The sequence below is a fragment of the Metopolophium dirhodum genome, chromosome 3 (genome assembly GCF_019925205.1).
Source record: "Metopolophium dirhodum isolate CAU chromosome 3, ASM1992520v1, whole genome shotgun sequence".
Taxonomy (NCBI): domain Eukaryota; kingdom Metazoa; phylum Arthropoda; class Insecta; order Hemiptera; family Aphididae; genus Metopolophium; species Metopolophium dirhodum.
The window spans coordinates 23,797,056-23,824,839 of NC_083562.1; the positions used below are offsets into that span (position 1 = coordinate 23,797,056).

General features: G+C 31.9%; 1 protein-coding gene across 1 annotated transcript in view; it reads left to right on the plus strand.

The window, feature by feature from the left end:
- Positions 1 to 27,784, plus strand: part of LOC132940214 (3-phosphoinositide-dependent protein kinase 1) — a 162,244-nt gene that overhangs the window by 73,902 nt on the left and 60,558 nt on the right. The window contains exon 3 of the mRNA XM_061007689.1: positions 9,016 to 9,044. The gene's annotated coding sequence lies outside the window, so the exon portion shown is untranslated. The remainder of the gene's footprint in view (positions 1 to 9,015; positions 9,045 to 27,784) is intronic.

Consider the following 27,784-nt stretch of genomic DNA (forward strand, 5'->3'; position numbering starts at 1 on the left):
TATAATAGTGGTTTGTTTGCGCTATTTACGATGGAATATACTTCACCGCTGCAATTAGTATACACGTCTGCGTCGTAGTTTTGTTTATTTTTAAACCGAAAGTCACATTTTTATATAAATATATAAAGAAATACGCCAATAATATAATAATAATAATAATAATATTATGTACGTGTTGTGTGTAGGACGTCGTCGGTCTATATTACAAAGTTTTCTCGTATATGAATATCTTTTAATATTTATTGAATTTTCTAATCAGATATAGTTTGTTCAGGTGAATGATTTTCTTTACACTCGTTGGCTAATTAGGGCCAAATAATGATATCAAAATGGCATTGCCGTATTATTGTTTTGAGACTATTATAGGTAGCTGTTTTCCTTTTTACTAAATATTATTAATGAGTCAAATAACTTATCGTACCTATATTATACTCAAGTGGCAAAATAAAGGTCAGTTTTCAAACACGTGACTCCAACAATACCTAATCGGCATCATTATGTTTATTGTTATCAGTGGCGTGACTTTCAGAACGAAGTTTACCGAATTATTATATATTCTGTATAAATACATTGGTATAGGTGGTAGCAGACATCAGTACTACAGTAGTATGATTTGGTTTAATAAAATATTTTTTATCAGATTCGGATAAGTTTAAAATAAATAATAATCAATAAATAGATCTCAAACCGTTGTCATTGAACACACCATACTTAATTGATAATAAGAGCTAACCGGTTCAACTATTGTATGAATAACGAAAAGTTATTTTTCACACGATACTCAATAGTATCATAATAGTATAATAGTTATGTTAGCAACAATAATTATCGCAATTTGACGTGGTCTCTCTACAAAACCATACATTTTCATGCAATTCAAATAATTTTTAAATACATTTCCATAGAAGCGCTGTGTCCTATGAGTTTCTGCAATGACCTCTCGAAATTGAAGATGGGTCGAAATTGACTAATATGGTTTCATATCAGTGCTTCAGTTGTAGACAGAATTTAAAATATTAATTTATTGTAACAATATATTTGCAATTTGAAAAAAATTATTTATTTTATTACATAGAAAAGAAATTTTTTTAAAGAATTCACAAGTTGATAAAAAATTCGTAATGTGTATATTATAAAAAACCAACTATACTGATCGCGTTAATATAATATTAGATTAACGTATAATAAAACGTATAATTCATAGGTAGCAACTATAATTACAGTATACCTAATAATTATTAATATTAACATTGATTACAGTGAGCGTTACCTACTTATTGGGAATGTTATCACTTATTAATATAACGTATTTTATTTTGTTCACATGTTTATAGTTTTCACGCTTTTTTTTTCCTCTAAACATTATTACTAGGCTTAGGGTATCTACTGACCTTTTATCAACATTTCGAATTTATAATCGATTTATATCATGTGACTTATTATTACGTAACAATTTGCAGCGTCGGGGCAGCGGCGGTCGTCTTTTCCCCTTTTGAATGGACAGAAAAAGCGCGTGTCTGCCAGATTAGAAGACCGCTAGACTGCGAGAGATTTATACATCGGAAGACAGGCAGACGGTGCAAGCAGACGAAACGGTAACAAAAAAAAATGGATAAAAAGAATGGGACATGATATTTTGCGTTTTTTTGTTGTCAGTGTTTACTTTTAACTTTTGCTGAGGGGGCCGGTGGTGGCAGAGACGCCGTGGCAGTTGCTATACATAATAATAATAATAATAATAATAATAATATGTACGTATAGGTAGGCTGCTGCTGCAGTTATATAATAATAATGCATAACCTCTATATTCATCGGTCACGCGGCCAGGTGTTCGGCGCGCGAGAGATGATATTAATATTATACCGCCGCCGCCGCCGCCGTAGGTATATATATATAGTCAGCTATACGTAGTAGTAGTCGTAGATCTCATTCTTTTCGTCGGTACATATTATATACACATAACACATACCTATACCTACAAGTCTCTCTCGACCGGCGCAGACGGACATCTGGCGTGTACCCGCTGCACGCGTGTGCACGTGTGTACCTATGTGTAATATATTATATTATTTACCTGTTTTCCGAGTGAAAAGAAGATGAAGAAGAAGAAAGCGAAAATAATGATAATGGAAACGTTGCACAATGAACAACGCACAATGCGCGAGGAAGAGACGTCGCGGTATGTGCATCACCCGGCCCGCCGATACGCGTTCGGAGCTGCAACTGGGACCGAAGGAGACGATTATAAAATATATAGCTGCAGCAGCGTTTTAGGACAATCGTTTTAATAGTATTAAATGTACACTTTAACGCGCACGTCGCGGACCATTTAAGACGGTGCTGCAGCAATCCAATTTATAATAATTCCATTTCATTTTTTTGCCGTTCGCGAACGCTGCAGTTGCGTTGTAGTCGTGCGGTATGGTTCCTCACTTGGAATATTATTATACCCGCGGACTGCGGTCGATTTCTGGGCGGTGGCTGATGTGCCGTTCGCGAAACAAATTAATATTATTACATATAACCCTCTTGATTGTTTCGCGCGTGGCGAGCGATCACATTATAAAATATTTTTATAAATGGGTATATGTGATATGACGACGGGAATTTCGCAAGACCTCGGTGGGCGCCAGGCGCCAGCACGCCGACAAAAATTAAACGCGACACGAAGTGAAACAAAAGACTTCCCCCAAAACTTAATTTTCATTTTTTTCCCGCACGACCGTTGATCTTACGAGCAAATCTATTATGCCCAATGGTATTGTTTGCGGAGTATATAACTCGCGTTCCAATTGTCTTAGAGCTGCTTTGTATATTCAGAGCTCAAATTTTGGGGGAAAGGATCGCAGGGGGACGAATCTCCATTAAGGTTTTTTTATTTTTTGAAAATAACGAGGTACAGTTTTTTACGAAATATTTTACATTATTTTTGTCATTTTTATTTCGAAAATTTGTGTAGAATAAGAATTAATATAAGAATACAAATTCAATTTAATGAACTCTACAACTTATTATTTTCATAATACTGGATACTAATACTCTAGCTCTAGGGTAGAGCTATGGAATATAATTTAGCTGTACATTTTTTTTACAAGAAATGTACAATCTATTCTTGACTTGAACAATAAGCAAATTTGAAAGAGTAATTACATGTGAGTCTTTTGAGGGAAGAAGCCAACCATTAGTGACACTAACCTATTTTGAGTTTTTATTTTATTTGGTTTATTAAACTAAACTACACCATTTTCGCTTAATCATCTTGGGGGATTACCTGGAATGGATAAGGTAGATCATTTTTTTATAAGGGGATTAGAATGAAATTTCTTGTAGAAAAATTTTGCTTCATCAAGTACTGTTTTTATTTTTAGATCATTATGGAGTGTAAGATTAGAGACAAAGGGAAGTTATAATTTAAAAATATATAATTTAATACACCTATATCTATATTCAATTTGTTAAAATTATTTTTAATGTTAATAAATTACTGTTCAAACAATTATGTTATAATCACTCATAAGTGTGTTATGTTGCGTAAACATTTATTTTATGGTTGATGTTTGGTGGGTATGAGAGGCTTTGCCACCCATAAGGTTAGGTATTATAATATTATTATTGTATTTTTGTTGTTATTATAATTCCTCATGCACGAAGTGGCGGAAAATGCATCCCTATCTAGTTCTCTAACTTGAGTAGGAACCTATATTAAGTACTGAATATATGAATATTGGAAAAAAAGCCCCAGAAAAAATAGGCCTTTACCAACAAACACTAAACATTCAATAACTATGCTCTATTTATTGATATTATTTATTATTTATTTTTGCATTTAACAAAACTTAAAACAAGGTTCCACTTAAGTAGTTAATTTTGTAACCAAAAAATCTAAAAATATTTATAAACACAGTTTTTTTATAGTTATTTTAAGTTAAAATATCACAAACCACATTTAAAGAATATACAAATCGCATAGGTAAAGCAAAATATTCTATAAATATAATATAAAGTCACACGGTAAAATAAATAAGTATTAATTCTTATAAAATAATATTATATTAATAAAATAACATTTATCTAATTAGCGATAATTTTTCTCCGGGCATTTTTTTCCCTCTGATGCGACTATTTTTCCGGGGCTTTTTGCCGAATACCGCGTATATAAGCGTATACGCGTCGTGGCCGAAGCACGAATTTAAAATGTCACGATTATATCTATTTTTAATTGCTGAATTTAGTGATGTGGTACTTATAGATGACTACCTATATAAATGATAACCTTAACACACATTTGACTCAGTATGTTATTGTTACGCAAAACCATCAAATACATCGTACGTACGTTACAAATATTACGATTTGAAATACCTGCTAACATATTAATATAATATGGTGTATAATTGGTGTCGCATTGTGATTGAACTGATTAAAGTGACTAAGATATTGTCTGTCGCTAACTCAAACATTTCTATGTACGGACTCGAAAATTATCGCATACTATACTCTCGCAGTTCAACCGACCGAATTTCAGTTATTGAAGAAACTGCAAAAACCTGATGATGTATGCATATTTAGGCTTCAAGTGTGTTTACGAAACTGTATTTATGTCTAGCTGTAGTGTGTGAATATTTTATGAATTGTGCGGTGGTCTGAGACCGACGACTTATCTCGTATTTCATTATTTCAACGACTATAGATACATAACGATGTTATACAAACTCTAAGGGTAGCTCGTAGCTGGGCGGGCAATAACATCCCTCGTTCGATCGTGCATCTCTACGAAAAATTAAATTCATTGGTTATTTAGGCGCTTGTTTATTATTAGTAAGCAAATTGCATAACAGTTTTATATTATGTCCTTATTATGTCACCCGTGTGGCTGTGGCCTGTGTTGTGTACTTCATCATCGCCTTCTTCTGCTCGTTACTGGTAGGGTAACGTGTTTGTGACGCAAACCTCTTTAAACGCCAAAGTGTCTGAAAACAGTACGAAATTATTAAACTTGTACTATTTGTACGACGAAAATCAATTAATACGACGGAATCGGTTAAAAAACATAATAATATGTTACCGTTATAATATTCATCACAGAACCGTGTTATAACTAAACGGCGTTAGTGGAGTGGCATACCTATATATTTTTATTATAATATAGACTGGCAACCGCTATATTATAATATTATTTTTTGAATATTTCGGAGATCCGGCACGAAAATAATACATAATATTATAACGATGCACATAATATATTGTCACGTATTATTATGTCGTGTGCGTACCGGAGTTAAATTGAAGACATAAATCGAAACGAAACGCGTATAGATGGTATAGATGGTATAGGTAACCAGGTATAGGTACAACAATTTACGCGTGTGCGCGCTCGGTGCGTGTCAATCCATTAACCGAAACAACGGCGGCGGCGGCGGCCCAGGGTCCCAGCTGGTGACGCGCGAGGGATTATATTAATCTCCCCCGAGACAAACGCGTTGAGCACGAATCGTACGCTGTACCTAGGTATATATAGGTATATTGTGAATTCGTGTCGTATTATTATTATTATTACCATTATCGTACGTATAGGAAAACACGTGTATTTCGTCGTATATATGTTTAAAGTATAGCGGAACTATTAACGCTCTGGTATTGTGTGTTGGACCTCGAGGCCTGCACCTGCCGTCGTCGTCGTCGCACCCGGCGATGACCCCGTTGGTTGTGTGTATGGGTAGCATTTTGGTCTTGCTGTGGTGTTACTACCGAGCGAGTTTGCGCACGCGTGTAGCGGGTTGTTACATAATAATAATATATAAAATAAATATAATACACTCAAATGTGTGAGATGACAACATTTGTGGTTGAGGTAATATTATAGCCGTATGGACGGGACTTTTTCCTAGTTAATGTAGAACGATGGGACTATGGGAGTACAGGAAAACATAATTTTTTTTAAGTAAAATTATTTGAAAAATGTACAATACTACAATGTGTATAATGCACATATTATATTATATAATATCATATATATTATGTACATCAAATATGGCAATATCCCGAATTCTTACCAAACTCTAATTACGGCACTGCAGTTGCCTGAGGATTTATCACGATACTGCTCTATGTACCAGGTACCTACAACATTTCACTCGACGCATTTATTTATATCGGCACATAACATTATAATCTGCAGTACCTTTAGTTATACTGCATGTCTGTATAGTTAAAATCGTTACAGTTTTTTCCTAGTTTACATCTGATGAGTGATGAGGGGGAAGACTCATAGTTTGGCTTGGATCGCGGTGGCAGCAGTCGATGCCCCACGATTGTATTTTTGGACTTCCGTCAAAACACAGGGGAAAAAATCGAGGCCAACCCACTAAACGGAATCGTTTTATTAACTCGCAGTGTGGCATATATTATATTCGGTCGTGTGGCGATACCACCTATATATATTATATGAAATGTTTGTATAACATTTATTATTTGTTGTCGTTAACGCTCATACGAAATTGGCGCGTGGCCGGTATTGCAGCTGCAGCAGTAATATAGCGTATTGTCAGTCCGGTTTTAAATATTTCATATTATATTAATAATAACGCCGTCGTATTTCGACTTTGTTTGGCTTTAGAGTTTAAACATTTGACTAGTCGGATAGACGACTTTCACTTCTAAACACCACCCTAAAAACTAAATTGGGGTACGTTTAATCGTTTAGGAATTATTCATGTAATGCTTATTAATGTACGACGCCGGCGAAGAATCGATTCCGTCGAAAATTAAATATTTATGCACGTGTCGAACGACGATTTTAATAATAACTTACTATTCGCAAACGACGGTATTATATTGTACCTACAGCTGATATTTTTAAATGAATTACTGCAGTGGTGGCCGTTAACATATTAATTATATTACAATGTCTATGCTTATCGTATGCGTATCACACGTAATTTGAATAATATATAAAACACACACACGTCATATTCCGAGCGAAATGTGTTTTTTTTTTTCAGTATTCGTACAAGTCTCTCGGGAAACAACTTTTAACAAATAAATATATTTGCCAACGTCACAATATTATTAACCATTATTACGTATAGTATTTCGGCGTTTTTGTTTTTTTCATTTATTATCATTATGTGTACAATATTGTAATACAAAACGTCCGTTCATAATTTAGGGAGCAGATAACAGACGTTACCACCGCTTTTTTAGTGAACTTTTGTGTAACCGCCGACATTTGAACGTGTGTCTGCTATTGCTAAATAATAATATAATAACTGGTGTAGAAATAACGCGATAAACACGCTGCCGCATCTCTTTTCAGTTGGAAATTAAAAAAATATATATAAATGCTATAAAATGTTATACAACAATTTATTAATATTATGTATGTTTAATGTTACGTATATGTACGAATAGGTATACGACTTATTATCCGCCAAACGTTCGATTCAGCGTCTGTCCCAAATACACTCATTATATTGATTCTTTTATTTTATTTTTTTTTTAAAACGTTTAAGATGTTTCGACATATTATAATTAAAAGTTTGTTAAATTGTTCACATATTTTGTATATTGTTAACTATTCGTTACGTGTTATGTTAGTAAAGACTATTGATTTTAGTGAGTAATGACAAGATAGATAAATTAGTTTATAGTTTATACATACAAATATAGGAAATAAAAAATAAAAAATATAATAGGTATTGTATTCATAATTATTTGAAGTTGCGAGAGTTGTTTGAGTCTTCCGATAGCCGACATGGATACGCCCTGAAGCAGTAGGAGTCGTAGATGTCAATTTTTTGGGTGCAAGTCTGTAGTACCGAGCTCCTTGTTTGGAATTTTAAGTAGAAGTTTTTAGATTGGGCTTAATCCAGTCTTAAAGAACAGTTAGTATTCCCGTATCATTATGTATTTGCCTAATCCTCGTGAACCATTGAGCCTTTAAACTTATCCAAAGTTGTTGGAAAATCGAACTTGTCTTGGATGGCTTGGATTTTTAATTATTATTTATGATTTTTATATTAATATGTACTCGCATATAACCGATGACGCAACAACGTGTCCCTGCTGCAGGTGTTTAGATTATAATATTTCCTATGCGAATATTACTCGGTAAGTGATAACCCTTAATACAACACAGTCCGACGTGTAATAAAAATTGAAAATTTATATAATTCTTTTCTTTTTTTATTATTTCCCGGTGTGGCCACTTATATTTTTACCATCATCGGCACTTGTCCGACGTCCTTACGCGAAATCGCATTGCGTCGCTATTTTACGTCCTACATGATATACATTATAGAAATACTATTTCCCTCGACTGCACATTATAAAGTATATCGCGGCTAGATAACGATGACGTGTGTTTGTGCGTGTATGTATGTGTGTGTGTGTGTTTGTGTGTGTGGGTCTCTCTCGCTCTGTCTCGTCGCTCACTAGTTTAGATCTATCCAGACAGCGTTATCCATAGTATTTATAATATATTGTGCTCACTAGACTATTTCCACAAGATTATACGTGTGCCGATCATTGTTAACGCATTGTCTATAAAATGAATACATGTATAATATCATAATATCATTCTTCTTTTTAATAAGTATTTTTATCACACGCGAGTCACGTCTCTCGTCTCCGACCCAGTCCTGATTTGCACGTCGTTTTCCGCGCATACGTAAAATGTTAACGATATAATATTATTATAAGAGTGTACAAATATTATATTTGTAGCAACCGAAAGTCAATATTTTTTTCCAATTGTTTTTTTCATACTCTAGAAAAATAATATTGTTGTATTAGAGGAAATACATACTATTTCTTGATAATTGCAAGTACTCGTAGATACGTAGGTACACTACACACTGCATTGTTTGTCGATTGTACATTATTGAATACAAATAACTAATAAGTGATATGAAATAACGATGTGAAATTTTACAAATAATGCCTAAATTATAATGAGTATTATTTCCTGTATGGTTTTTACATTTTTATCCTTATAATATTTTTTTATTGTTACAGCTGGGAGCACGACGGCGGCCACCAGAGAAGTGAGTACTTACAACAATTGTCAATTAATACTATAAGACATTTATTTTAAACGGCGTGCTGCTTGACACTTGAATGTAACAATGCACTTATTAACCATACGATAGTTGTCGTTCGAAATGGCTATAATATGTATATTATAATGTCACAAACGGGCTGAAATCATATTATTTCAAAAATTGTGATCGCATATTATATAGTGAGGTGAAAACCCATAACAAAAATTAACGCAAAACAAATGCCACTTGGCACTTACAAAAGGTACTTTAAACTTTAATGAGACAATTCGAATTAATCACATCAATGCATAAAAATGTGATAAAATGTGATTTGTTTTAAGCTATAAATTATAATACATATGATGTATTTATGTATATATTATGTATTAACGTCATGGAACAAGATAATATGGTTACCAAAGTTAATTTTCTTTTAACATTTTTAAATAATTTTCCTCCGTACAGAATATTGATAGCTTTAAAACAATTGTTTGAGTGGTCTCTGAAATGTAAATGTAAATAACTTCTCATACGTATTATATACAGATAAAAGTCACCGCGTTTGCATCAGTAAATATTTTTTTTTAATAACCTACCTATTTTTTTTTTGGTATTTTGTTTATACCATAAATAAAAAAATGTAAACTAGAAAATTATTTTGTGACTAATAGCCAATAGGAATCAGTCACAATCATTCGTGTTAATTTTTAAATTCAATAATATATACAATATACATACTCAGAATAAAAATATAAAAATATTCGTTACCGTGCAGTATACGTTATTATTATTATACGTTATATAGTTTTCCGCGGGATTGTATTTATTATGGCGAAGAGGGTGCAACTTGCGATGACCTGCATGTACGCGTATATAGATCGATTATCGGAATATTATAAGTCCTTGATGCGTGTGATACTATAAAGACTTCAATGAATACATAATATTATCATTGCAATTGTTTATTATAGTAGATAAGTACATGTACAATGTACGATTGTTGTTTGTGCGTGAAATCGTGAAAAATGTATTCCTATAGGAAATACGATCTCGTCTCGGTAGAAATAATGGTACTATTGCGGTGTGTATTTTCTCGCTGCAGCAGTGTATTTAATACTATATTCATTATGTTTGTATAAAAGGTTGTGTATAGTTTCATAAGCGGTATATATGAACTTACATTATTTTAGTCTTAGTGTGTATTATATATAAAGAGAGAGAGAGAGAGAGAGAGAGAGAGAGAGAGGAGAGTGAGCGAGAGAAAGGAAATATTTGAGATACTTTTTAATATGGCTGACAAGAGCAAGATAACATTAGAGAGGGACACGTGTTTAAGCTTTTGGTTGTGCGGAAGGGTTGAATAAAGAGGGGGCTTGAGGAGGGTTGATAACAAAAGATGAAACTTTTCCACCTAAGTCGCCCATCGTCCTATAAGAGCCCCTTCCAAGAAAACCGCGGACTTTTAATTCTTCTAGAAAAGCCCGTCGAACGCAATCGTCTCGCGCGTATGTATACAAACATTACAAACACACACTTAAGACAATATAGACCCTGAGCGGGGTCTTACAGTTATTAATTATTATTATGTCTACCATCGCGGATAAACGAGCAAACCTCGAGACTGTTTTAAGCTTTTCTAGTGGGTGCCTCGCTTCTACGGAGGAGTAGAAGGGGAGTGTAGTTCTCACAGATAAGTCTTTTATGGGGGGCTAATATTCGTTATGCTATTTATTTATTGAGGTCGACTTCGGCGGGCGGTGGTTAACAGATATTGACCCGAGATCCACATAATATTATAACCACGATATACCTAATGATCACATGTGCGTTTTGACTAAGGTAGGACTAACCTCTGTATTGTTATGGCCGCTAAGCTGCTTATCAATTATCACATATTATGTTTAGCACACTGAAAAGTGTATTTAACATTTACATTATGTACGCGGACAATAGGAAATCCCGCCCAGACATTTCCCCATTACCACTAGCGGACATTTGCCTTCTTGCTATTAGGTCATAATTTCCCTCCTGAAAATATTAAAACATACACAGTTACATATAAAAATTAAAAAATTGTGTCGTGTTGTATTACTAAAATCAAAATTAAAAATATTATTTGTATTACCTATATTCATAACTGAACTAAGTCCAGTACTTATATGTTTCAAAAAAATAAATATATTTTAACTTCCAAGTCATCGCATACAGAATTAAATTTATTTTTAACAAATAACAATTTGTTTTGTTTTGCCTGTTGTTTTATCAATAAATATTACCATTTGTGCATTTATGTCATAGTTGGAAATCACTTAGAATAGCAATAGGTTTTTTTTTAAATTTTTCAAGTGTTTGTATTTTTAATGCCATCTATATATTTACATCAAATTAATAAAAATAAATAATAATGATGGTATATTCACAGAACATTAATTGTTCGTCCAGTCCCAAATGGAGTAAAATCCGAAAATATTTTTTTTTTTTGCGGGGGGAGGGGGTGAAATTTTAATTTTTGATTTTCCTGGAATCCTATCGGCTATCGGTAATAAAAAACACGTCTTTCATTCGAAAAACCAAAAAGACAAAAAATATGACAATTATGTGCATAATGCATATAATATTATAACTGCATAATTCGATATATTATGATGTTATATTATTATGCATAATATTGACCGAGTTATGATGAATGCAAATGTGACCCACGCTTGCAACTGTGACACGCGCTGCTCGATTAATTGTTTATCGATAAGAACTGCCGCGGTTCGCGAATGCTCGTTAATTATTATAATATATTATTTTTGTTATTATAATAATTATAGTTATTATAGTTTATTATTAAATATTATCATCGCATTAATTTCTCTTTCTTTAAATTTAGAGACAATGTTCAATAAAAATATTATGTTATTATTGTATGTCTCTACCTAGTACATACCTATAATACATATTATATAATAATATTTCCTGCACAATATTATTAAATTTATTATGTACGATATTATGACTCACTGCAGTCGGCGTGGGACATATTTTACAATAATCATTTTTATACTTTCTAGATTTAAAATTTTTTTTTACTCGCTGCGGACTAATCACAGTCCGAGACATAGTGGGGTAAAAATTTTGTGTACTTTCACTTTTAGTACCGACAGACAACAATATTTATTGACCTCAAATAGTAATAATAAATGTCGAAATGTGCACACAATTTTGCATATTATGTGTTTCTTCGACACGCAAATATATACCCATCAACAGAAATTACGTTTAGATATACGTGCCCAATGCCCATAGTATGTGTCGAGTAACTAGAGATCGTAAATTAGATAATATGACCTTCTGCAGGAAACGTTGGGAATATTACGCGAAATTCATGTCTCCTCCGTCCAATGTTAGGAAAAAAATTCAGTGTCACATCTGCGCGGGCATCTGCAGGTATGTTATACGAAGTATTTCAGAAAAATAATTTAATATTGGCATTATTTTTTTTTCACGATGCCAGTACAAGTCTAATGAGTAATGAGTAATGAATAATACCAGATGTTATTTTTATAGCTAATGATAGTAATAATATGTTATTTGACCTCTCGATTGATGGGGCAAAATAGTTTCAACGAATTTAGACAAAATAATTTAAGCGTTTCAATGCAGGAGTGATTATACATTTTTACAGACATATTTTATTACTTGTATAGTTGTATACAAAGGAATAAATTTTACATTTTCTATATAGTTTATGACACACAAAATTTGGAAAGTTCGGTTAACTACCTGCTCGACTGTACAATTACACAGTATTAGTTTGCATTTAAAAAATACTTGTGGTAATTAAAAATTAATTATTTTAATAACCACACGTGTACCTACTTGGTTATTTTTGTTGAAAGGTTAATATTAATTTTGCGATAAATTCCTATTTTAGTCTTTGTATATTATTATCGATTTGAAGAAATTGATTACACATAAACTCAAGTTAAAATTTCTGAATTGAATTTGAATCGTTCGTTTTTAATAGCATAATTAACTATCATATTGCCACACATACAATGATTAAATATTACGTTTGTACTTATAAAATGTTTTTCTTTCATTACAGTAAAAAAACAAATTGATATTTGATAATTGCATATTATATTCAATGAATGAGAAGTTCGCATAAAGCTTTTTGCATTTTAAAAACTATAATAAATAAGAATATTTGTTTTGTAGCGTGAATGTCATAGACTCCCGACCAATTGAGTCGATTAAGCAATTACTTTTTAAATCAAAGCATTATGATAAAATACATAGTGCAGTTGAAATAGTTAAATTATTAAAAACATTTTTCACTTATAATTAATCAATATAATTTAGAAAATTTAAACCTTAAAATTCATTATATTTAATTACATTTATTAATATTTGTATATTTTAATATTCGTTTTCAGCTCTATCCGAGCAATCTATTTTATAGATATAGAGCCACATAGGTTCCTACATTTCTAAAAATGTTTTTGACAATCATAAGCGTTCATAATATAAAGTACTCAATGGTTGCGTTTTAAAATCAAAAGTGTTTTTTCAAAGTTAAATATTTCATTGATCACAAATTTAAATTGAAGTGGGGAATTTGAAAGCCGTATACTTTTGTTTTATAATTTATATTTCATGTAATTTCTATAAATATGGAAAGTTAAATTTTTTTAATTTTTACAATTTTAGCACCACCTAGTTGTTCATCCCCAATGTATGTCTATGTTGGCAATATTTTGTTGCATTGAGGCCTTAAAAATATTGTTAACTTAATAAATAAATTCCGTCAATAGCTTTTGAACATATAAATACATGTAATTAGCATTAAGTACCTACCTAAGTATTGTAAATAGACATGCCGCGGCCGTCTTGAATACTTAAATGGTGGTAGCTGGTAGGTAATGTACTAATGGGTAATGTGCTATAATTTATAAGTGATCCTTTTATAAAAAAAAGTAGGCTGATAAGTGATACCTATAAGATAATATGATGGGTATAAATACATAATTCCATACGCTGTTCATATATTTATTTTTAGAATAAACTCTACACTGCGTATAGTTGAACATTCCTAGTATTGTAATTTAATACGCTAATTATTTTTACTGAAAAATAATCATATCAAAATACAAGCAGTAAAATATAATAACATGTTGTTGGTTCAGTTATATGCTGCAGTTGTGTGTGTATAAAAAAATTATTACCTATCTTTTATTGGAAATAATGATGGTCTTCATGAACAAATTGATAATAACAACTATTCGCATTTATAATTAGTCGCGTTATATATTTAGAAGACGTGACTACGTAATAAAATATTGGTATTTTCGTGTTTTGGTCGCACGCGACGTTTTTAAAAATCTTCGCTTCGCCAATATGCATAACTTTGGATGACTTTGAACATTTAATATCGTGCTATACGACGTGACAGAAGACAATGAAAATCATTTTCCCGGTGCAGCAGTGGCGTAAACATGCACAAATATACAAAAATACCATGGCGTGACGATATAATACCATTGCATGTGTGAGAATTTGGTTTTAATCATCCTGAAAAATCGTTTGATTATGAGAGCTGCCCAGCCACTGCCGCTGCCGCCGTCATCGTTGCAGTCGCATTTCTCGGTGTATACTCACGTGATATCATAGGACATATAGGTAGTTCGTAGGTACACCTACAATAGATATAAATTTGCGGCAAAAAAGTATAATTAAAATAAAAACTGCACTAAGTAGGGGGCGTGTGGTCCGGGTAATTCGATCGCCACTCGTCGTCGGTGGTGAAATTTTTTCCGTAACAACAGCCGGCCGGACGTCGTCCGTCGATGTTTTAACTATATATTTTAATACTTTATATAATATTGTAGTAATGTAACCACGAGGTAACCGTTATTCTACGATCGTAAAAACGCACGCGAAGTAAAAAAGGAAACTCGCGCTGAAATGTCTGTTGTGCGTCTCGTCGGTCGGTTTTTCGAATATTATTATTAAAAACCATTTATAACTGAAACTATACGCTCCACCCCGCCCCACCATTCCCCCTGAATCGGGCTGAATAAGTAAGGTTAATCTCCGATTCGTTGCATACGACCCCGCATATTATATACTGTACTGCAAATGCGAAACGATACATATTTTAGCAGAGATTTGATTCCGTCGGCGTGGTACGTATATTATGTAAAATTCGTCATTATATACCATTAGGCAAATTTGTTACGACGGTGCAAATTTTCACCGTACATTAATAATCGGCGACGGATTTTGGTATTAAGAATGGTTGCCTTTAATCAGACCTAATAAAATCGCACGTATAATATAATAATACTATATAATTCATGTATTCCGATCGCTTGGACTATTATTCGGTCTCACTGACATTTTTTTACGTTTTTCTCGTGCGCTGATTTCGTCGATGTGGCTTTTTGATATTATTCATCTCTCCATTCGGGCGCGATCAAATTTAAACCGACATTATAATACCCATTATTATACCCTTCTCTAACTCCATGGCCGGGGGGCTATTATACTCCGCTTGCGCCAGGCATATAGCAATAATAATTTAACAATATAATTTAATACGACGTATTAGAGTGGTTACGAGCGGTATTTCGCGCATATTTTACGCGAGTCCGATACCGTTATTATGTATAATATTATTATCTGTTTATGCCTTGATAGTAACTCTAAATTTAGGCACAATTCTGTCGTTTTGGCGATCGCTGATCCATTCAATTTGAATATTTTTGGTGTTATGCGAAACGAAACAAATCGACACCACCGGCAATATACCTATGTCGGATGGGTATATTATGTAATATGCATGGCGATTCCTTATTAATAATGAATTTATTGAAATTTTTATAGATTTTTATGTCATTTAAGGATTGTCATGTATCGATGTAAAATTTTTATTTAGAAATGAAAACTCACTTTTCACTGTAAATTGTTAAGCAGATAATTATTTTTTTAATGTTGATTATAATTTATAGGTATATAACTTTAAATTAAAACGATTAGTTTCTAAGTTATCAAACTCTGTGTACTAAAGATTATAGTCCAACATTATATTTTTAAGGCTATATAGTATATGCTGAAGTCTGTGATTGAAAATTATACTATACTATACAATTAATATTTTATAGTAGTATTTTGTGTTTGTAAAAATTATCTGAGTATGATAATTATCACTAGACTGAATACTACATTTAGATTAAATTGTATCTTATTATATTACAATCTACTGTCTGATCCTGTACGGCATTACCCATGAAAAATTAAATACCTGTGGATTTATCTCTTCTTAAACTCCATTAAAATATTAAATGTAAACTTAACAGATTTTGAACACAGTTATTTGGGTTGTCTTGGTCAAAATATATTAATTACCTATCTAAAATTATATCCAATCATAATAACTATTTTATTTTCTGTAACCAATGGCAACAATATGTATAAATAAAAAAATTATAGCGTTTACGTGAGTCGACTTAGGTAAATTCAACTTTAATGTGTTGAAAAGTAAAAATTAGTCAATTACACTGCGGACCTTGCTGAATCAGCTGTTGACAAAAGTTTTGGGGATGTCCCGAGTGCGTCCAGTTTTTAATTTTTACCATTTTCATAACCCTTGTACGTCCGCAGTCTTATCGAAAAACTTTATTGAATTGTCCGATTGCGGCCTCGATCCGCAGCCAAAACTTTTAAGAGGATGTCGGCTCACTATTTGTTTTCTCTCTGCGACCCACACGCAACAGACCAAATTTACGTTCAGCAGAACCAACCCTATGTAACATAAGCCATGTTGTTACTTTTAGTATTAGAGCGAATTCACCTATTATCAAACTTTAAGTTAAGAACATAACCTGTGTCGCTACGTTGGCTATTTTATGATATTTTAATTTGTATGTAAGTTATAACTATGATCGTGTAAATTATTACAATTATTTAAAAATGCTTATAAATTGCATAAAAATTAAAATATCGTAAAAAAGCCAACGTAGCGACACAGGTAATGTTCTTAATATAAAGTTTTATAATAGGTTACTCTAATATTCAAAGTAACAACATAGGGTTGGTTCTGATGAACGTAAATTTGGTATGTTGCACGTGGATCAGAGAAAGAAAACAAATAGTACGATGACAATCTCTTAAGAAACATATTATATGACGTTCGACTATTATAGTACAAATCAAATGTAATATTACATACGTAAGTTTTACAACAACGACTGTGGAGATAAAATCCCATTTTATTTTATTACTTCGATAACACTGAAATGACTACGACTCATTTACGGTCAATAAGTGCGAGTAGTAAGCTGATGCCTACGAAATAGTGCCATAATAGACAAGTAGTAATAGTTGCACAAGTTTTTAATTAAAAAAAAATGTAAAATCGTATTATAGATACTAAATATATATATAGAACATAGGTATTATAAAAATTAGTACACTCGGCCAAACTTAAAATGGATAAAAATGGCTGTATATACCTAAGCCAAAGTTCACTTCCTAGTGGTGCACCCAAGGAAACTTAGAAGAACTGATACATATTACGTCAGTAATATGATTTTTTTTTGGAGATGTAGGTACTCGGGACTTCTATCATTTTAGGAAAATTGGTCGAAAACTGTGGATTTACATAATATAAGAGTCATCCGTTTTGGGCCTTTAATATATTTATTATTTTATTAATTATATCTGATCCTACACTAGTGCACTCGTTTATAGTGACAAATTAAATAATGCCAGTGGATATACTCTGTTTTAAATTCTATTAAATGTAAGCTACACCCTACACATAGTTCTAACACAGTCATTCGGGCGGTTTTGACCAAAGATGAAATACAGGTCTAAAATTAAAAAATATTATATTTTAATTTTATGTAACCAATGGCAACGATGTACAAACAAAAAAATATACGTTTTTCGTGAGCCAATAAATCCCTGTGTGATCCGGATTTGAATAACCACATTATCAAGAATAAAAGAGGTGTATGGTCGTCGAATCAACCTGTTTATATTATTATAGCTATATACTTTTAGCTGTCGTTGTGTTTTGGTATACAGTTATTGCGTGCAGGTTCACGGTTGTAGCAATGTGGCATGTTTAGGTATATTTTCCGTTGCTGTAAATCCTTGTAATATACTAGTCTTGTTATACGACACAACTCGTCATACATTTACGAAATTTGTGTAAGATGATAATATAATATAATACGTTCATATGTTCTGATTCCGATTATTGACGAATTGACGATAAGTAAAACGTGTTGCATTTATTTATTTATTAACTAATGAATAATATTATTTATGTTGTAGTGCCTATATGTTATACGAGAACAACACCATACGCTGGCAATTGGCATAACACCACCATCACAATATTATGCGATCAATATGAATAATATGTGTACACTCAAAGCGCATTGTCAATACAAATTTCGATACTTAATGTTGTTATGTCGTTTAAATAATACAGCTCTGAATTTGTTTTTTATGACAACGCAATAGTTCAATGCATACCTACTGCATTAGGTTAGGTTAGGTTAACTATTACCTAACGCAATTACCAATACTAGTTTTATAGCTGTAAATATATTATATTATATTATAATATATTGAGTCATCTTCGATATTTTATTTTCTAATTATTCCGAGTAAGAGCAGCTGAGTAGTTGGTACTTTTACAGTAAAATGTGCGTATGTTGTGTATGACGTGTACAACAGCAGATATTATGCGATATTGTGCCTAACAAAAATGCAAAATTATTATTCGTTGTTGATTGACTGAGTCTGTTTTTTACGAACATTGAGATTTCTATAAATATTGTTTTTTTTATTTATTTCTGATGAAAACTCTGGAGATATTTTGTATATAATATATGGTTTAACATACCTCAAGTATGTATTTCATATGTTATATATTTTTATATAAGCGTATACGATTTAAACTTGGATATTTTTAATTTTAATTTTACATATTTGTAATATCCATTTAATTTTTTTATTTATATTCCAATGAACCAAAAAAGTTTAGTAATTTAACTAAAATTCAGACGAGGAAATATTTCTAAAGCAAGATACATTGGTATACAAAAAATGTTATTGTATTTGGCACAAGGTTATTTTAAGCGTTATTTTGGCAATGTGTTTAATAATTGGTATTTTTTAAACATTAAATAATAAAGTTTATCCGTGCAAAATGGAAGGCCTCCACAATTTTCTAAATTGTTATTGTAAATATTATTTTCAAACATTTGGACGTCGTTATGCACCATTGCAACAATAATGTTAAAACTTTTGTCAATATATGCATATTGCATGTATTATATATATATATATTCTGCCATCACTATCGCATTTTAATGGAAAACTATATAATTGAATGCGATTATTTCAGTGGCTTTAAGAACTAATTCTATTAGCGATGGTGACGATGGGGTAATCCATTTGTTAAAGTTCAATACATTCTATTAATTATTATTCTTTATTAATTTTTAACAAATGATTTTAGTGGATTCAACTGTTTGAAATACATATTATGTAAACCAAACATATTAACAAACAATATGTGTTTTCGTGTTCCGATTTCAAAACACTGTAACTACGACTTATTATTGTGCATTGTTTTTCACCGACCAATGTACTATGCCATTTTCATAACATCCTACTTTGATCCGTTTGGTTGTTTTCGACAACAATATACCATACACAAGACAACGCATAATTCATATTCTGAGACGATCAAGACGATCAGAACTTTGATCTGAGTGAAAACTCAGAAATTCGAGCGCATATGAAACGCGTAATGGAATAGCTTAAAGCATAAATATAATATAATAATTCCGTTTAAGACGCACCGGAAGACAAACCGTCGGAAAAACGGGTCGACGAATAGTCTACTCTCGAAATCCATACATTTAATCACGCACCGTTGAGTTACGTTCCGAGACGGATTATAATAGAAATACGTATGGTTATTCGAAAACGAGACGTCTGCACTCTGCAAAGACGACCGGGGTGGAAAACTTCACAATTATTATACCATATTATATACCTACCCCATTTACACGGGATCGGCAGTGGTGGCGCGCCGATGGGCTGAATCTTGTGAAACGGGCAGACGGTTTCCGCATACGATCGGATTTGACGTGTTCTGACATTATACGGTTGTACGGCGGATACGACAATATAACACATTACATAATAGGTGTATAATATACGCGTGTTTATCCACGGGCCACATTATAGTAGCGCCAGACTTGTCTTACGTTCTAATGGCACAGGGTGTCTCACCCTGATTGACGATTGTGCTAGTCAATTTTCCTATATAATACGAATTTTGTAAAATCATCATAATATACGGAAAACCAAAACTATTATGATAGTAGTTTTCACGTGATTTGCTTGAAGTAGAATAATTTTTATATTTTTGAACACAGTAAAAACATTGAGTATGTTGGACACAATTAACGATACAAAATAACATTGTAATGTTTGTTTTCCTTGTTTCTTAACAGTGGCAAGGGGGTGTCCCCCCCTCCCGAAACTTTTTTATAGTTGCGCCGCTGTTTCTTAACAAATCTATTCTATGTAAATATTGTAAAAGTCAAATTTATTACTGATTTCCGCTCAGAATTCAAATAATTGCCCAAGTCTTTAAGTTTCAGCGTACAGTGAGTGAGTTGAGTTTACCCTGTGTACTCGCTACTCCCATGCACCAGTCACTACCACAAAAGGGATGTAGGCTTGCAGCGTTGATATTTTTGATACGTACAATTTTACTATATATTTAATATATATATTATTATACATTATAATTTATATTTATACTCAATATACATATTTTATATATGTAATATAAGTATATACATAAATAAATAAATATATAAATACGCAGTATACACCTATAGGCATAGTTCGATAATATTTATTATTTTGTAATTTTTCTTTATAATATATACGTGTGAATGTTTTTTTACTATTGTTACCGTCTTTACTGTGCGTTTGTGGCTCTGTGCGCGTGAAATAAATAAAAACAACGTGTACTATATATAATAAGCGTTTACAACATCAGTGGACGAAAAATAAAATCGGATGCATTCACAACGAATAACAAAAACACAAAACATTGATTGTAGTTATGCCGCGAACGACGTCCAAAGTCTCAAAAGTGATTCATATTATATTATTATTACATCGCTCTCCCATTATTATTATTATTATTATTGTTTTTATTGCGTGTGTGTTTGCTAGTAATGACTTATGAATTTACCAATGTAAAAGCTGTATTAGGGCTAACACGGTTTTGTTGCATAAACGACTTTCTGCAGCATACACATATTATATATATATAAATGATTATGTGTAATATTATGTATCCAACAAATATCAGAACTAAAGACAATCGTTGAAGGTGTAATATTGTTATTTTCAAATTTATTATACAATGGCATTCCTAGACTAATTATTTTAAGGGTGTGTGCTGGTTTCTGGGTCGGGGAGGGTTGAATTCCGTAAAAATGTATTATACTTATATTATTACAACTAATGTCACATTCTTGAGGACAAATTTGTGTCAAACCTTGTGAATTTTCCATAATAATCATCAATAAATAATTACTGTAGTTATGAGTTATTACATAACAATATTAGTATAGGTATAGGTAGTGAAGACTTATATTAACTATTATTATATCAATCGTTGAGCAACGTCTTTAACTTTCAAAACAGTTTTCCGTATTCTTGGAACGTTATTCCCGTGTTGTGTACTCCTGTTTTCGCTTATATGTGCGCTTATTCTGCGTCCATGCACAATACAATAAGGTACTCATATACCATTTCTGCAGTAGGTATATTGTGATTTGTATGTACCTATTATGTATAGTTGGTCCAATCAAAGTTCACGGTTACCTAGTCTATTTCAATATGTTTCCCCCGAAATTACTTGGTTGCTACGTGACTTCTAAAACTAATAACTATATATTATTATAAACTGCATAGGCACCTACGCATAACAGAACATTTGATTGGAAACGCAAGACCTTTTGATGTACTGAAGCCTGTTAAATTAAGTGCGTCTTTTGAAAAGGTTTCTCTGTCACGTTTGGCTGTTTTCACCAAGTCCTTTGTTATAAATATTATAATGTACACATGTAAATACATATTTATCCACAGTATACAACACCTACCTACTATGAAAGAGTAAAAAACAAGAAAATATAATTCCGAGTAAAATTGTTGGCTTCATATCAGAGATACTGCGTCTAGATTTCCATCAAACTAAAATATTTCAATATCAATTTCATCATAATATATATTACATTCGCATAGAATATTATACGCTGCACAATAATTGGGAGAGTAGTGTCTGCAGTAGTATACGTATAATATCGTGCAGTTATTATGGTTCTTACGTGACGCGTGTATATTGTAGGTATATACTGTATAATGTACGTCTGAAGTGCGATAAATGCCTGTGTCCTAAAATGAAAAAGTTTCAACAATATCATACTTCTATAAATATATAATAATATTTGTTATTAAATCGTGTACTCGCAGCAAACAATATTCAATGATTGTAATGTAGAATCAATAATAACATACAATAATCAACTCACTATATTTTAGTCCAAACGCTTGTGGCCTGTACCGGCTGTATCTGAGTATGTAGGCATGTACAATGTACGTACGTGTACAACACAATATCAATGCTGTTTAATATCGTCTACAATGTCTATTCGTACAGTTGATATATTGATTATCGTACAACGAGTTCGTGATTGTATTATAAATGCGGTATCGATGTGCACACTATATTATATTCTCGACGATCGTAATCAATTTGTCCGTCGAGCGATACTAGTAAATAACCACTGCCGTTTTAATTGTTATACCTGTACGATTGCAAAAGTGTATTATTGTGTATTATATTATGTAATATATATATATATATTATATGTCTGGAGACTATGGCGGCTGCACACGAATTGCGTCCGAAATAAAAACAAATACCGATAATACTGTATGTTTTACTCTACAGCTCACCATAATACAATTAATTATTCCAGTTTATCGGCGCAGGTATCAAATTGACGCAGTATTCTATTAACTAAAAATTAAACATGACATTTTGACATACATTCTGAGACGAAATGTTGCCAATGAAATAGTGGAGATATTTTATTGCTAAACATATTTAAAACAATTATTTAATTTTTTAATAGTGTATATTTATAACTTTAAACAATATGTTATAACTAATTTAAAATGAAAAGAATATTACGTAATATTCAATTATATTTTAGTTATACTCAAATCATAGGTGGCACTTGGTTCTAATTTTTGGGGGGTGGGGAATTAACCACAATTTACTGACCCATTTAAAATGATAAGTTTACCCCTCAACATTTTTTTCTGTGGGGGGTTGGTTAACTACCCCTCGTGACCCACCCATCAAATGCCACCTATGACTCAAATTACTAGTCCTTACTAGTCGCAGTTTCGGTATTGGAATTTTTCGCACAATCTGAGGTGTCTACCCATTTCCAAACGAAAAACATGCACGACTAGATTTCGCTTTTCATCAGACAGTGGCCGCCAATTATCAAAGACAATATACTTGCACTGTGGATATCAAATTGGAATCATTATCTGGTACATTGCGCACGGTTTATAATATTATTGTTATTATACATTTTGTACCTACGAGACTACGAGGAAAGACGAGCACGTGGCGCGGCGGCTGGTAGTGATGCACGCGAAGAAGTGGTGACAAAATCGAGGCGAATACGAATGAGAAACAGATGTTCCTTTTTCCTTTCGTTATATCGTTCGAGAGGGCTGTACTTACCGCACTTACCGCCGTCGGTGATAGATAAGGTGACAATAGACGTTGAAGAGTGAGATCGCCTTCGTACTACATGCCGACGCTCGTGAGACCGAACACGCGGCCGACTGCGGGTGGGTAAAGATAAAATAAGGAACACATTACACACAGAGGTCAATAAAAAATGGTTGATTTATAATATGTACTATACGTGTATGATAATAATATGCGTGTGAGCATAACACGGTAAATAAAAATCAACCGCTTGAACGACAAACAATGTTTTGTGATGATAATAAATAGGTATGTAAAATTATTATATATTATATTGTACACCTAACACCAATCGAAATTCCAGTTTGAAATTAGGTATTTTATTGAGATGAGCTAAACTTTATTGGTTTATGGTTCCTTTTTAGTTTTGGGATGTACCCCACTGCATCACTATTGATTTATAGTTTATTCTAGTTTTTCTGCTTGACCATGTTATTATTATAGTCAAATACTCATATTTTCTTTCTACCATTTGTACAGGATTACGACAGCGTATTTGATAATGTTGTATTATAATAATAATATGTAATATATCTTGATTTTGATTTCTTTAAAAGATAATATTATTTTATTACTAATATAGTAATATCCATTTCATATCAAATAATTATTTTTAAAACCCGGGAAAAATGCTCGGCTTTCTGCTCATTGTACGTGTCGAGTGTCGAGTGTTAAATTTGAATACAACGATTAATCATACTTCATGGCATACGAAAAACAATTTTGCAGAGCTGAGACGGTCCGTCACTCATCGGCCTATATTTTCTAAGCATATTTCAATTGCTTTAAGTATTTTATTACTACAGATATTATTAATGGCAATACCACCGACGTACTTAACGGTGAACTTGAGCGAATGGGTTCGTGGGCATTCGTGTAGCAGGTGATCTACTACCTTTTTTTAGGTGTATCAGGTGATCCATCGTATTATATTAGCACTAGGTGTAGTTGGTCATCTAAACCAGACTAAACAATATTATTAATATATGATTATCAGACGTACCGCAGTGCCGTAGTGGATTCATTATGTTGTGATAACGATTAATAACATATAAATAAGTATTATTTGTTGTGAAGTCAAATATCAAATAACACAAATATCTGTATTGAACGTATTGCATTTAGCAAATAAATGTGTTCAAATTGACGAGTGGTTACTACGAGGAAAAAGTAAATATAATAGAGGCAGGATTCTTCTGGGTAATAAAATTATAAAGGTGCAAATTTAACGGACGACAGTAGTTCAAACTCAGATTCTGATTCTGAAAATATTTCTCCTAATAACAGGAATAGAAATTATGGCAAACAAGTAGAAGGACTTTTGGGTTTTTGGAATGTGTTGGCGACATAATGGTATTCTTGAAAAACGTTTTTTTTTTGTTGTTGTTGAACGTCGAGATTGAGCTACACTTATTCCAATAATTTAAAAAGTAATACTCCCAGAAACAATAATCATGTCAGATGAATAGGAACTCTATGAAGTTTTACAAAACAAAGGTTATTATCACTTGTCAGAAAACCATTCTAAAAATTTTGTCGACCCGCTAACAGGAGCCAACACACAGACAATAGAATGCATTCGGTCACATCTTAAAATGAAAATACATCGAAAAATGCAATGCTGGGCAAGTTAATGATTTTTTTAACTCGGTTAAGTTAAGTTAATATGTACCAATAACAAAAAGATAAAAGTTAAAAGTTAATTTAACTATAGGTTAACTCAGTTGAGTTAAAAGTTAATCCACACTTTTTGTTAACTTCTTATTAAGTTAAAAAAAAGTTAATTTGTTTATACAACGCTAGCGTACTTAATTTTTTTCCAACCCAAAACTAAATTATAGGATATATAGTGTTAATACTTCATACAGTATTTCCATATAAGTTAGATTCGAATGATATACATTTTTAACTTTAAACAATTTACGATACATATTTTTTGACATGAAAACGAAATAGACTGAAATAGTGAAATATTATAAAATTAAAAACAAAATAAATTAACTTAACTTAATTCTTAAAATGAAAAATGAACTCGTTAATTTCACGTTAATTAAGAAAGAAATTTAGTAAGTTAACAGTTAAGTTAATGAAAAGCTACAAGTAACTAGTTAAGTTAAAAAGTTTAAATTAACTTTTTAACTTAACTTAAACTTTTTAACTCGTTAATGCCCAGCCTTGGAAAAATGCATGGCACTACATCGGAACTTTTACATCGTCATCTGATTGAAGCATGGTGGAGGTCAGTTAATCCTCAACATACTTTTTTAGAATTTTTAATTAATACTAAAAATGTTTACTGTACCTACTTGAAATTTTTATTAAGTTTGGTTATTATTTTTTATTTTTTTATATTCGATGAATATTAAATATAATGTGTTTTTATACTATTAAAAAAATATATTTTTATACTATTAAAAAAATATATTTTTTTAATTTGTACGTAGATCATTCGTCCTGAATTCAGAGATCACTGTACCGCGGTAGATCACCTGTTTCTGTTAGCTATTCACGTCGAGTAAATGGCTTAAGATGTATCTAAAGATATTTTTAAAATTCATTGTGTTTAGTCAACATCAATATTCGTAATCGCAAAAATTTAAAAGTTCCCTGCTAATAATATTTTTTTCAACAAAATATTTTAAAGAATTCCGGATAACCTAAATACATATATTTCATAAGGCACTGATCTCTGCAAAATAGGGCAACTGTAAAAATCCTTATTTTTTAATAGAAATCTATTAACTTAATTTATCTAACCATATTTTACAATGTTTATATAATTTTGTAAGAAAATATCTTTGAGTTAAGTATATTAATGTTTTTTTAAATCTAATAATAATTTGAAAAATTAAAATATGTATAAATGTGAATGTAAAATACCTATAAATAGCTTCAAATAAGTATAAATATTTTTTTTAAATTTAATTGTGTATAGAAAATGATAATAATTTAAGTAATAGTGGAATGTTTCGAGTTTTTACGATTAATATTATGCTTCAAAGAATAACAAAATAACAAAAATCGTTCGAGGATAAATCATTGACCCTCGTTAAAAGTTGTTGTACCAGTCTCGCGCTCGATAAAATTAGGTGTTGATAAAAGTGCGCGTGTCACAGAAACGAGAGTTTTCACGTCATATTGTTGTCATTATCACAAAATTAAGTTTTATGACGTGAGCGCGCTCGCGTGTGTGCACTCGTGCAAGAGCAATTTGCGCACACACGCAATCTCAACAGTCACCACTCGATGGGAATAATAATAACAATATTTTTTCTGATCACACTTTCTGTCGAATAACACTAGGTAATTCAATTATTATTATAAATAGAGAAACGGAACACCAGTATTAAGGTATGAAACGATATCTCAATAGTTCGAGGGAGATACCACAAATAATTACATATTATTACGTCATCTTTGCAGTGCGTACAATCAAATTAACCTAACAACTATTATTAAAAATGAATACGTCATCAAATTATGCCTACATCGATAAATAAATAGTTTAAATTAAAAAAAATTCGGAGAAGTCATTATACGTCTTTTTTGTATTTAAAAGGGTTTTGACCGTACCTTGTCATCGAGTAGTATAGGTAGAGGTCACTGTAATTGATAAATTGTGTAATAAATCGTTGCATACGAAAAACGATTCTGAATGTCGCAATCCGTGCGCTACCTAGTTCGGGGTTTAAATTAGATAAAATACATTTCATTGTGTATAGATACAGTGAAACCTCCCTTAATTGAACCTTCTTAATAGTGTACACCTACAAATAGCGGACAAAATGTCAGCGACAGATAGTGTTCGGTATTTAGAGGTTACATTGTAATAACTAATAATATACGT